The sequence below is a fragment of the Mustela putorius genome, unplaced genomic scaffold (genome assembly GCF_011764305.1).
Source record: "Mustela putorius furo isolate JIRA1106 unplaced genomic scaffold, ASM1176430v1.1 tig00000129_pilon_pilon_pilon, whole genome shotgun sequence".
In the NCBI taxonomy this organism is placed as follows: domain Eukaryota; kingdom Metazoa; phylum Chordata; class Mammalia; order Carnivora; family Mustelidae; genus Mustela; species Mustela putorius.
Window position 1 is genome coordinate 31,978,938 of NW_025421290.1, and position 11,441 is coordinate 31,990,378.

General features: G+C 38.7%; 1 pseudogene; it reads right to left on the reverse strand.

Moving 5' to 3' along the window:
* Positions 1–5,407: 5,407 nt before the first annotated feature.
* Positions 5,408–7,316, reverse strand: LOC101671959 (annotated as a pseudogene).
* Between the last annotated feature and the right edge of the window lie 4,125 nt (positions 7,317–11,441).

Genomic DNA, 11,441 nt, shown 5'->3' on the forward strand with positions numbered 1-11,441 from the left:
CTCAATCTATTTGAAATAAAATAAAATATGTGTCTTATGCTTTAATTTGAGGGGGTATAATAAAATAAGAATATGGGACATAAGGCCCAGATTCACCCTCTTCCCTGTTTCAAAAGTTCAATTGGTCTCTTAGCTACTGTCCTCATCACATCGAAATGCCTTCTACAGAGATGGATGTTTCATCATGAAGTCTTCTATTGCTGGCTATGGCTTATCTTTATGAATCCCCTGGGCAAAATGCATTCTCCAAGTGCATCTTTCTTTCTAATTCTTCCCAGCAAATGTTGTAAGTGGGTAGTTTTATCTGACCACTTGCCCCTAGAGTGTGATCATATTCTGCAATCTCTGAGTCCCAGGAGAACTCAGGAATCCCAACATTGAAATGGGCATTGGACCAAGGCAAAAAAGCAGCTGAGGTACTAGGGGAAAGAGACAAGATGGAAAGGGACACTTTATGATGCGCAGCCCATATCTGAAACTTTTAGTGCTTCAGTGGGAATTCAAGTCCGTCAGTGATTCTTCTGCTTATTTTCCTGGAGTGGTAAAAGAACAGGGAGGGTTGAGCCTCTTGTAACTAAAGGAAACTAACATCAACATGAAAAGGTATTAAAGCACCAAGAGGGAATGCAATAGTGTGATCCAGTCAAATTTTCAATTCTGCTTCAAGTATTTCGTAACTCACACTGCAACATTCTAGAGAATGGATTACTTTACTTACAGATGAAAGCCACACTAAGGATGACAGATAAACAGAAACACAAAGTGAATTTCTGATCAAAACCCAATAGGGTGATATAGACCCACAAATGAGTGGTGGAAAAGAAAAGTCAAAGGCCTCTTTGAAATAAGAACATATTAAATATCAGTTGTTGATTTTTTTTTCTCTTTCCGCCTGGCGGTGTCTTCAAATAGCAAATGTTTAACCTCAAGTGCTAAGGATTCATTAATTCTCAGGACTTTGGAAAATAAAAATTCAACCCAGAAAAAAAAAAAATTCAACCCAGATCCAAGAGACGATAGACAAATGCCTTGAAATTTAAAGTGTTTTGGGGCATCCACTGACAAATCACACTTGAGCTATAACTGCCACTCTAAAGAATATTGGAGAACACCAGAGCTGGCAAAAGACCTCCAGGCTCATGTGCTTAAATATATTCAACATGGAAGCAAAAGATTGACAGAAACTTTGTGAATATAAACTCTTTTGACAGTGTTACTTTCATTTCCGAAGCATTTCTGATTTCTGATTTCTGATTTCTGAGCAAACCATGATTTAAGAAGCTCCAGTGTTACTGGTTCTGAGCCACACATCCAATAAGTATCATGGGCCATGAAAATAAGTGGAATCTGCTTTCTACTTTAGCAAATCTCTTTTCTAAACACCAGCTTTCTAAATAGACTAAGTCTTAAGTGTTTTTTTTCTTCCTACCATGGTATTTACTTTTTAGGTGAATATGGTTTGGGTAGTACAACATAAGTGCACAAAACTAGAAAAAAGAAAGAACTGTGTTACTATCCTAAAGAGAATCCATATATTTCAACATATACCTCAAGTTCAGTTTTTATAGTTGATAAAACTAAATTATCAAAGTAAGGTCAAAGGAAAAATGTTTTATAGACACTTCTTTTTATATCCACAGTAGTTAAAGGAACATTTCTGGCATTTTTTTTTTCCTGTTTTAAAAGCAATCCATGTAACTTTTTAAATTTGGAAAATACCATACAATCTATTGAAACAAATAATATAATCTATAAATGCATCACCTAATGATTACTATTAATATGTATTATAATTCTTTACAATGTATTTTTTTTACATATATGTTTAATTGGTATGCTATTATAATTTGGAGTTCACAACCCTTTTTTTTTGTTTGTTTTTTAAGTTTTTATTTATTTAGGGGTGCCTGGGTGGCTCAGTAGGTTAAAGCCTCTGCCTTCGGTTCAGGTCATGATCCTGGGGTTCTGGGATCAAGCCCCACATTGGGCTCTCTGCTTAGTGGGGAGTCTGCTTCCCTTCTTTTCTCTCTGCCTGCCTCTCTGCCTCCTTGTGATCTCTCTCTCTCTGTCAAATAAATAAATAAAATCTTAAAAAAAAAAAAGGTTTTATTTATTTACTATTTATTTGAGGGGGGAGAGGGAGGGGGAGAAGGAGAGAAAGAATCTCAAGCAGACTCCTCGCTGAGCACAGAGCCTAATGTGGGGCTCTACCTCACAACTCTGAGGTCATGACCTGAGCTGAAATCAAGAGTCACACACTCAACTGACTGAGCCACTTAGGTGCCCCCACAATCCTTTTAACATGATGAAATGATGCAGTGACCCAACCTAGAGATTTGAGATCTATTCCAGATTCTTTACTTTTCCTTAGATGCCACTCACATTCAAAAAGTCATCAAATACTACAGATTAAATTGCTTTCAGTCAAATATAGCACTTTATTTCCCCCTCTTTTAACCAGAATGCTACTGCCTTACCTCAAGCTGTATCGTTACTCATCTTGACTATGGAACTAAACCTAATTTAGATCACTAGTCTTGTTTTAAATTTCAACTCATCTTTCATATTACTTACCAAATTATTATTTTTAGTCCATTAAAGATTGTGTTATTCTCCTATTCCACTAATTTTCTATTTTTCTGAAAAAGTGTTGAACTCCTTAATATGGTGTATTAAGTGTATAAACCATCATCATGGTTTCATCTAACCACTCTTTACTCTGGCTATATTCACTCATCCTTCCTTCCTACTATGTTCCAATTATTCTGAGCTGCTTCCATTTCTCCAAACCACCAGGGTAATCTGTGCCTTGCCTAATGCTTTTGATCATTCTATTCCGCAATCAAGGATCATCATTTCCTTTCTGAAAACCTCTCTCACTCTTCTTCTACTTTCCAAGTAGAAGAATCACACTCTCCTTTATACGTCATGCTGTATGTTTTTTCCCTCTATATAATTCTGCCTTCATCTTTTATGTGTTTCTCCTTCCCCTAAGAAATGGTACTTCTTAATGTTAGAAACCATGTCTTATTCATCTTTGTGACCCCAGAATCTAGAGTTCAAACCCCAGTACAAAAGAAATGTTCAAAAATTTCATAAATTAATGAACTATAAGAGTACGTATTACTCTGACTATTCATAAATGTCAATCAAAAACTTGGGCTGAATATCATTTTAACTTAAATATATTATTCCAATTCCTATGCCATGTTCACACTGTATTTATCCATTTTTGACTTTGTTGAACAACCACAAATGAAGGGCAAATTCAGCCTATTTAAAATCCCCATGGAATGACAATTCATAAAATGCTATAAAGAGATGAAACTCAGCAAACACCACAAAGCCATTATGAGAAAATTGTCATGCCCTAAATCTGCTCAGGACTGTGGGGTGCTTAACTGATAGTCACATTTGTTTTGGGATGTTTGCCTAGAAATGTTCTTTTAATAAATGTACTAAATAAGATGCATAATTTAGTTCCTTTTCTGTAGCCTGTTGGCCAACTGCCAACTCCAGCTCCTGCTCCACCTCCCTCCTTTCCTCGTTCCTTGATCTCTTACCATCTCTTTCTTGGGTTTGACTCAGCACCAAGGTTACCTGCTGGCCTAGTACAAACAATCTCATTAAAAAGTCATCACAGTTGTGTCTGATGGCTTCATTTCTTCCCCAATGGCTCAATTTATATCTTCCTTTGGAACAAGTGGAGAGCAAGTTCTCTCCAGGATGACTTCATCCAGCTGTACTGCATGTACACTGGCAGATAATAAGATGAATGAGGACACTTGCCTTTGTTGGGTAGACAAAAAAAGATGAAAAGAAGACTAGCTTTCCTAGTCTTCCTCTACTTATCACCATGGAATTTGTTAAGTTCTACTTTCCTTTGGAGGCTATCATGGTCAGTTCTCAAGGTTTCTTTTCTTGCTTTTATATAGCCTCAAGAAAAACTCAATAAGCTGAGAATCAGAAGACCTTGCTTCAAGATGAACTATTGAAAAATTAGTCGGTATGTGGGGAGGGGTCAAGACACACATAGTCTAGGTCCAATGGCAATATAGCCCCAAATCCTAGGTTTGTTAAGTTTCAGTCTGGCTTATGAGAGAAATTATTTGTTTAGATGCTTCCATGACCAAGAGACAAAGCATTAACACGTGAACACAATAGGTAAAGACATTTCCCAGACAAAGGGAAAGGAAATGGGGGGAGAAGAGGCCACAAGAGCAGCTTTGTGCTCCTCTGATTCAGTGACAAGGGGTCTATGATGGTGACACACCTTGGAATTCTGGCTTGAAAGCTACAAGAAAAAATCCACACCCTGTGAAGTCCCAGGCCATAAAACACAGCAGAATTGGAGAAATCTTGGTTTACGGCCTGGGAAACATCTGTTTTCTCACTGCAGAAACCTCCAATAGTTCTCCTTTCTTTCCCCTAGGGACCCTATCCTGCTCCCTGGTACTCAGGGATCTCCTGGTGGGTGATGGGAGAGGGCACCACAGCAACCTGGGCAGGTGGCCTACTGCACAAGGAGAAGAAGAGGGCTAGTAAAACCAAGGAGCAGTAAAGTACCTCTGAACTGAGCTGGCTGGCATGAGGCAATTTGCCTTTAAGGGCACATAACCATCAAGGGGATTTGTATGTGGGGATTTTACCACATAACTCTGGGTCAGAGCACCTCTGATGGAAGGGAGGAAAAGCCCACCTTGGAGCTTTCCATGATCCCAGTGAGTACTGAGACCTCCTCCAGCTCCAGCTTTTCCCCAGCTGCTGCTGATCTTTTGCACAATTCAGGAACAGTGGAGAAGGAGCAGAAATGATAGCACTGCTCTGCCAGGACTCTATCATTGCTTCAGGAGAATTTACAGTGGGCAGAAAGCTGTATAACTGGCCAGTATCTGGTCCCAGTCTCAGGAAAGCCTGCCTGTTTTGGGAAAAGAGGGAGTATCATGTTAGCTCCAACCTTCTATAAGACAGCCACTTCCAACTGCCCTTTCCCACCTAGGCCAAGGTCTGGTGTGAAAGCTTCAGGTTTCCCAGGAGAGTTCAGTTCTTTAACTGGAAACTGATTCAAAACTGACCTTCAGGGGAAACTCAGGCATAGGGCTTATGACATACAGCCAAGAGAAGCTGGGAATGGGGAAAGCCATCCCCCAAACTAGCACCCTGGGCAGCCCCAAGTCCTCTCAAGATCCATCCTTTTCCCTTATCCTGACCTGCAGGGCCCATTCCAAAGGGGAAGAGCAAGGGTTGATTTGTCTAGATCAATCAGATGCTATCTCTGGCCCATTCCTGCCTTAAGCCTATGAGTTCTCCAGGTATAAGAAAGGAGGAGGAAGGAGCCCAGTGCAGACTGGGTCATGGGAAGCAAGATCACAGCTGGCTCAGCCTCCGATGCTGGACAGAAACACCTCTAGTTTTCCAAGGGGGTGAAGTCTTTCTAAAATGGCTGCTTTTGCATTGGAATCTAGCCCAGATGTGATGCCATTGGCTTGGTGACTGGCTCTTGTGTTTGAAGTCACTGACATGAACTTGATACTATTCTATAGAGTTCAGGACTATTTTATATATCTTGCAGGGGTAGCCCTTCCCAGCTGATGAGTCAGGACAGTTGGCCGACCAGCCGCTCATAGTGTGCCATGAGTTTGAGCTTGATTTCCTATTTCCTGTGTTTCTTGCCCACATAAGGTTGTGGAGCCATGACAGGGTCTTTGAAAGTCACCTGGCAGAAGCTGCAGAACTTGTCTTGGTCTATCAGCTCTATTCTGGTGCAAGCCTTCTACACTAATGGACTGCTGCTTCAGCTTTAAGTTCTTTGCATGGATCTTCCCCCTGGGCCACAACAGTGGATGAAAAGGTCATGCTACAAATGGGGCAGCACTGGTTCTTGTCTTTGCTTCTGCAGGTCTTCTGATCTGCATATAGCTTCTTTGTTTCCCCCTTTAACACCTCCATTCCATGATTGCTAAGAAGACATTCGCTTTGTTGGCACGTTTTTTTGTTTGTTTGTTTGTTTTGTTTTTGTTTTTGGGGGGGGGTTTTTTTCCCTGGAAGTGTGCCAGCTTCTGAAATGAGCAAGTCAACAGACAGGAGTTCTGAATCATGTGCTCCACTTTCTCCCTCCCCACTGATTGGGCCCAGGAGACTGCTGCCCACAGGCAGTGCGCCCTCTAGCAGTTGAGGTGTGGCCCATCCTGTTCCCATCCCCGCTGCTCTGAGCTCTTTCTTGTATGGCCTGGGCCCTCCAGGGTCCTCGGACCCTATGGTACACAACCAAGGACACTCCATCTTTCCCGCAAGCCTGAATCAGCTGGCAGCCACTCATTACCCTTGGTCTCTACTTTCTGCATCTCTTTTAAAGAAAAAATTAATATATAATAAGCACTGCCTAGCAGCACCCCCACCCAACACACACCATCATTTGACCTCCTTACAAGATGAGTATGTCAGAATAACCTGAATTCTGTTATTCTCCTTTCTAGTTGAGAATGTGCGTATTCTTTGAATTTAGTAACTAAGAGAATCTCCTATCTTTTCATCCTGAAAAACCAATTAAAATCCATTTTCCGTAGAATTTAAGGGCTTGGAATGGTAGTCATAGTCCAGGACTGGGATAACTTCTGGGGAATAATTCTTCACAGCTCTGCCAAACCAATCTCTTACTTGTTTAAGGGGATGGAGCTCAAGAGTCTGGAAATCTAGGAAGCCTGGCTAAAATAATGATGTAAGATAAAAATCGGGTACATCTTTAATAAAAGCTAATATTAATAATTGTCACTTGCAAAAAAACACATTATCTGCCTTAGATAATTTAATCCTTCCAGCAAACCTCTGAAGAAAACTCTGTTGTTTTCAGTGTCTTGCAGTTGATGAAACTATATCAGAATAACTGTGAGGGCTTGGCCATGTTACTCAGCCTCTTCAAGTTCCAGAGATAGAACCCAAGCCCAGGTTTATCTCCCTCAAAGCCCATTCTCTCAACCACAGCAGCTTCTCTTATCCATACCTAAACCACATCTGGCTTTATCAACAGGGAGTGCAGGAATAAAGACATACACTAACTTCAGAAACTGACCTGTAATGAACAGCATCATGTCAGTGCCTATTAGAGTACTTATTTCCCTTACATTTCTTCAGGACTGTGAATCTTTATATCCATCTTTCCTCCCTGGATTGCAATTCAGCCTTGGCTTGCCATGATTTCTTTTCCAGCTGCTAACCTGTGCACCGTGGCACTGCATGCTGTCTGGCTGTCCCATGGAGAGGAGGCTGTGCAGAGCATGGCATGTGACAAAATACAGGACATTTCTCTGAATGAGCATTATTCATTTCTGTCGGTTAAATTCAAGGCAGCAGCTTGCATTTCTCTCACTGGGCTGCTAAGAACTGCAGAGCACGAGACATTTTAAAAACCAAACTGCTATGCTGCATTTTCCCACAATGAGAAAGACATGTCAGTTCATTTCAGGGAGAACTCTTGGGGGCAGAAGTTTTGTAAACACCCTCCAGTGGCCCCTGGGTCCTAATTTAAAATACTTCTGTTCTATTTTATGCCAGCACTTGCTATTTTGTCTCTGAACCAAACTGATGGTTTATCTTCAGTAAGGAAGAGAGGGAGAGATGGTCATTTTGTTTTTATTCTTTCTTGAACAATGGACTCAACCTCAAAGGTTCCTCAAGTTGTAAAAAGGTCAGGGTAGAGCAGATTTCTCCAAAATATGATTGTTTCTATTTATAAAATGTTACTGTGTTACACATTAAACCTATTTGTGTCCCTCGCATTTCCATATGAATTTGAAGATCAGCTTTTCAAATCCTCCCAAAAAGAGAGTGCTTTGAATCTGTAGATCAATTTGAAGAATAACGTCATCTTTAAGATACTATCTTCTGCTCTACGAACATGGATGTCTTTCTATTCATTTATTCTTTTTCAATTTCATTCAACAATGTTTTATGGATTTTAATGTAAAAGTTTCACAGACTTCTGTTTACTTCATTCATATAGTTTATTCCATTTGACACTGTTGTAAGTAAATCCTTTTCTTAATTTCATTTTTAGAATGTTCATGGTTAGTGTATAGAAATACTAAACATTTTTGTATATTGATCTTGTATCTTGAAATCTTGCTGAAAAATTTTTTTTATTGATTCTGGTAGTTCTTCATGGATTCTTGAGGATTTTCTACATATAAAATCATCACTTGAGAATAGAGGGTTCTTATTTCCAACCTAGATGCCTGCTTGCTCACTTGCTTGCTTGCTTTTTTTCCTTTCTTTTCTCCCTTCTGTCCTTCCTTCCTTTCTTCCTTCCTCCCTTTCCTCTAATCGGTATCTGAGATGAAAACAGTTTTAATTCGCCATTTCCAACCTCTATGCTATTTACTTCTTTTTCTTTTCTAAATGCCCGGTTAGAATATGCAGTGAGAGCGGACATCTTGTCTTGTTTTGATCTGGCGCCGAGAAAATATTCAGTCTTTCACCATTGAGTATGCTGTCAGTTGTAGGTTTTCCTGGAAGTTTTCTTCTATTTCTAGGTCAATGACTGTTTTCGTCATGAAACAGTGTTTGATTTTGTCAAATTACTTTTCTACATTTATTGAAATTACCATGTAGTTTATGTCCTTTATTCTATTATGACATATTATGCTGACTGTTTTTCACATGTTAAATCAATCTAGCATTCTCTGAATAAATCCCACTTGGTCATTATATATATAATCCTTTTTGTATTCTGCAGGATTCAGTTAACTAGCATTTTGTTGAGGATTTTGTGTTGCTATTTGTAATGGATACTGGTCTTTAATTTTCTTTTTCCTGTAATATCTTTGGTATTGGCATCAGAGTAATTGTTCTTTGATTTTTTTTTTTTTTTTGGAAGAGTTTGTGAAGAATTGGCATTATTTGTTCTTTTTAAGTATTTGCCAGAATTCATCAGTGAATTCTAGATTTTTCCTCAGAGGAAGGTGTTAATGTACGAATTTTTACATTTGTTTTAGGGCTATTCAGATTTTCTATTCTTGAGTTTTAGTAGCTTGCATTTTCCTGGGGTTTTGCCCCTTTCATCTAAATTACCTAACTTGTTGATATTCAGTTGTTCATAGTGTCCTCGTATAATCATATTTATTTCTGTAAGGTAGGTAATGATGTTTTCTTCTTAATTCCTCACTTAACAACTTGAAACTTCTGCATTTTTTTTCTTGGTCTATCTGGGCTAGTCAACTTTGTTTATCTTTTCAAAGAAACAAATATGGGTTTTGTTGACTTTTTTCTATTCTCTATTTCATTTATTTCCACTCTAATCTTTATTTCCTTCATTTTTTTTTACTTTGGATTTAGTGTGTATTTTTTCAATTTTTTTAATATTATGTCATTGATTTGAGGTCTTCCCTTTTTTGTTCTAACTTTTGAATATAAGTGCTCATAGCTAAAAAAATCTCCCTTTGAGCACGTCTTCAAATCCATTCCATAACTTTTGATATCTTGTATTATCATTTTCTTTCATCTCAAAGTATTTTCTTACTTTTTACATACATTTCTCCTTTGTCCCATTGCTATTTAGAAGTGTGTTAATTTCCACATATTTATGAATTTTAAAAAAGTTTAATAATTTTGTTTTTAATTCTAAATTCAGCCCATTGTGGTCAGAGAACACACTTTGTATGATTTCATGCCTTTTAAATTTATTCTGGCTTGTTCTTTGGCATAATATATGGTCTATCCTGGAGAATATTCCATGTGTACTTGAGAAGAATGTGTACTCTGTTGTTGGATGGAGTGTTCTCTGTATGTCTATTAAATTTAATTGGCTTGCTGTGTTGTTCATATCTTTTATTTCCTCGTTGATCTACTGGTTGTTCCATCAATTGTTGGAAATGGGCTATTGAGTTCTACAACTATTATTGTTGAATTATTTGCTTACCCTTCAATTTTATCACTTTTTGCTTCATGCATTCTGGGACTTCATTGTTGGGTGCATATATATTTTATAATGTTATGTCTCCTTGATGGATTGACCCTTTTTGTCATTATAAACGTCTTTTTTAATCTCCAAGAATAATTTTTACCTTAAAGTCTTTTTAATGTAGTCATTAGTGAGGCACTTTTGTTCTCTTTTGTTTACTTTGCATGGTATATCTTTTTTCATCTTTGGAGGGTTTTTTTTTTTGTGCTTTTGTTTTGTTTTGTTTTTAGGGAGAAAAAGAGAACATGCATGCACAAGTTGGGGTAGGGGAGGGGGAGAGGGACAGGGAGAGAGAATCTTAAGCAGGCTGTAAGCACAGTGTGGAGCCCAACACAGGGCTCGATTTCACAACCCTGAGATCATGACCTGAGTTGAAATTCCTTGTAAGTTCAATCTCATTTTGTCCTCAAGCTTAAAGTATGATTTTATAGGTAAGCATATAGTTGAATCATATTTGTTTTGATGTAATTCCATCAACTCTGCCTTTTGTTTCTCATTCCCAGATTTTCCTTTGAAGATTTTTGGCCATCTTCTTCTTTGCCTCATCTGTGGTGTTAAATGACTGCCACTGATGTGTGTGTGTGTGTGTGTGTGTGTGTGTGTGAGAGAGAGAGACAAATATCCTGTGGATAGAACATTCCTCATCAAGTTCTGAGTTATAATGAATAAAGACAGATTCTGCCAATAAAGACAAGATCAGGAAGCTGCTAAACAGATCAAGTAGTAAAAATTCTCTGGGGATGAAGCTTTTTGAGGCTCTCCAAATCCATTCTGCTCCCCCAGTGACTGTTAAGCTGCTGATTTTCACATCTATTACAGTACTCTAAGTTGTTATATTCAAGACCACCAGAGGGTAGCTATTTACTTCTAACCCACTTCTTTCCTGGGGAAGACTTAACCAACACTCATCCAAGTTGCTATCCAAGAGACATGCACTCTTAGACACTCTTCAAGTTCTGAATAAGGAATAATGGCTATTTTGGTTCGAATCTTTTTTTTTTTTTTAAGATTTTATTTATTTATTTGACAGACAGAGATCACAAGCAGGCAGAGAGGCAGGCAGAGAGAGGGGGGAAACAGGCTCCGCGCTGAGCAGAGATCCTGATGCGGGGCTCGATTCCAGAACCCTGAGATCACGACCTGAGCCAAATGCAGAGGCCTTAACCCACTGAGCCACCCAGGCGCCCTTGGTTCGAATCTTTAAGTTAGGCCTTGGATGCAGTTTAATTGCTTTACCTTAAAAGAAAGAAAACTTTTCTGCTGATTGGAAGGAAGGAAGGAAGGAAGGAAGAGGGGAAGGGACGGGAAGGGAAGGGGGAAAGAATAATTACAAGAAGGAAAAATCTACCTGTTTGTATATCATGCTCACTCAAGCTCCCATAAAAGAGCCTTTGCCATCTTTAGCCAAGTTATATTTGCTGAATTCAACTTTTTTCTGTAAGCTATATAAATTCTTTATACATTCTTGTCCATGGTCTTCTTAACA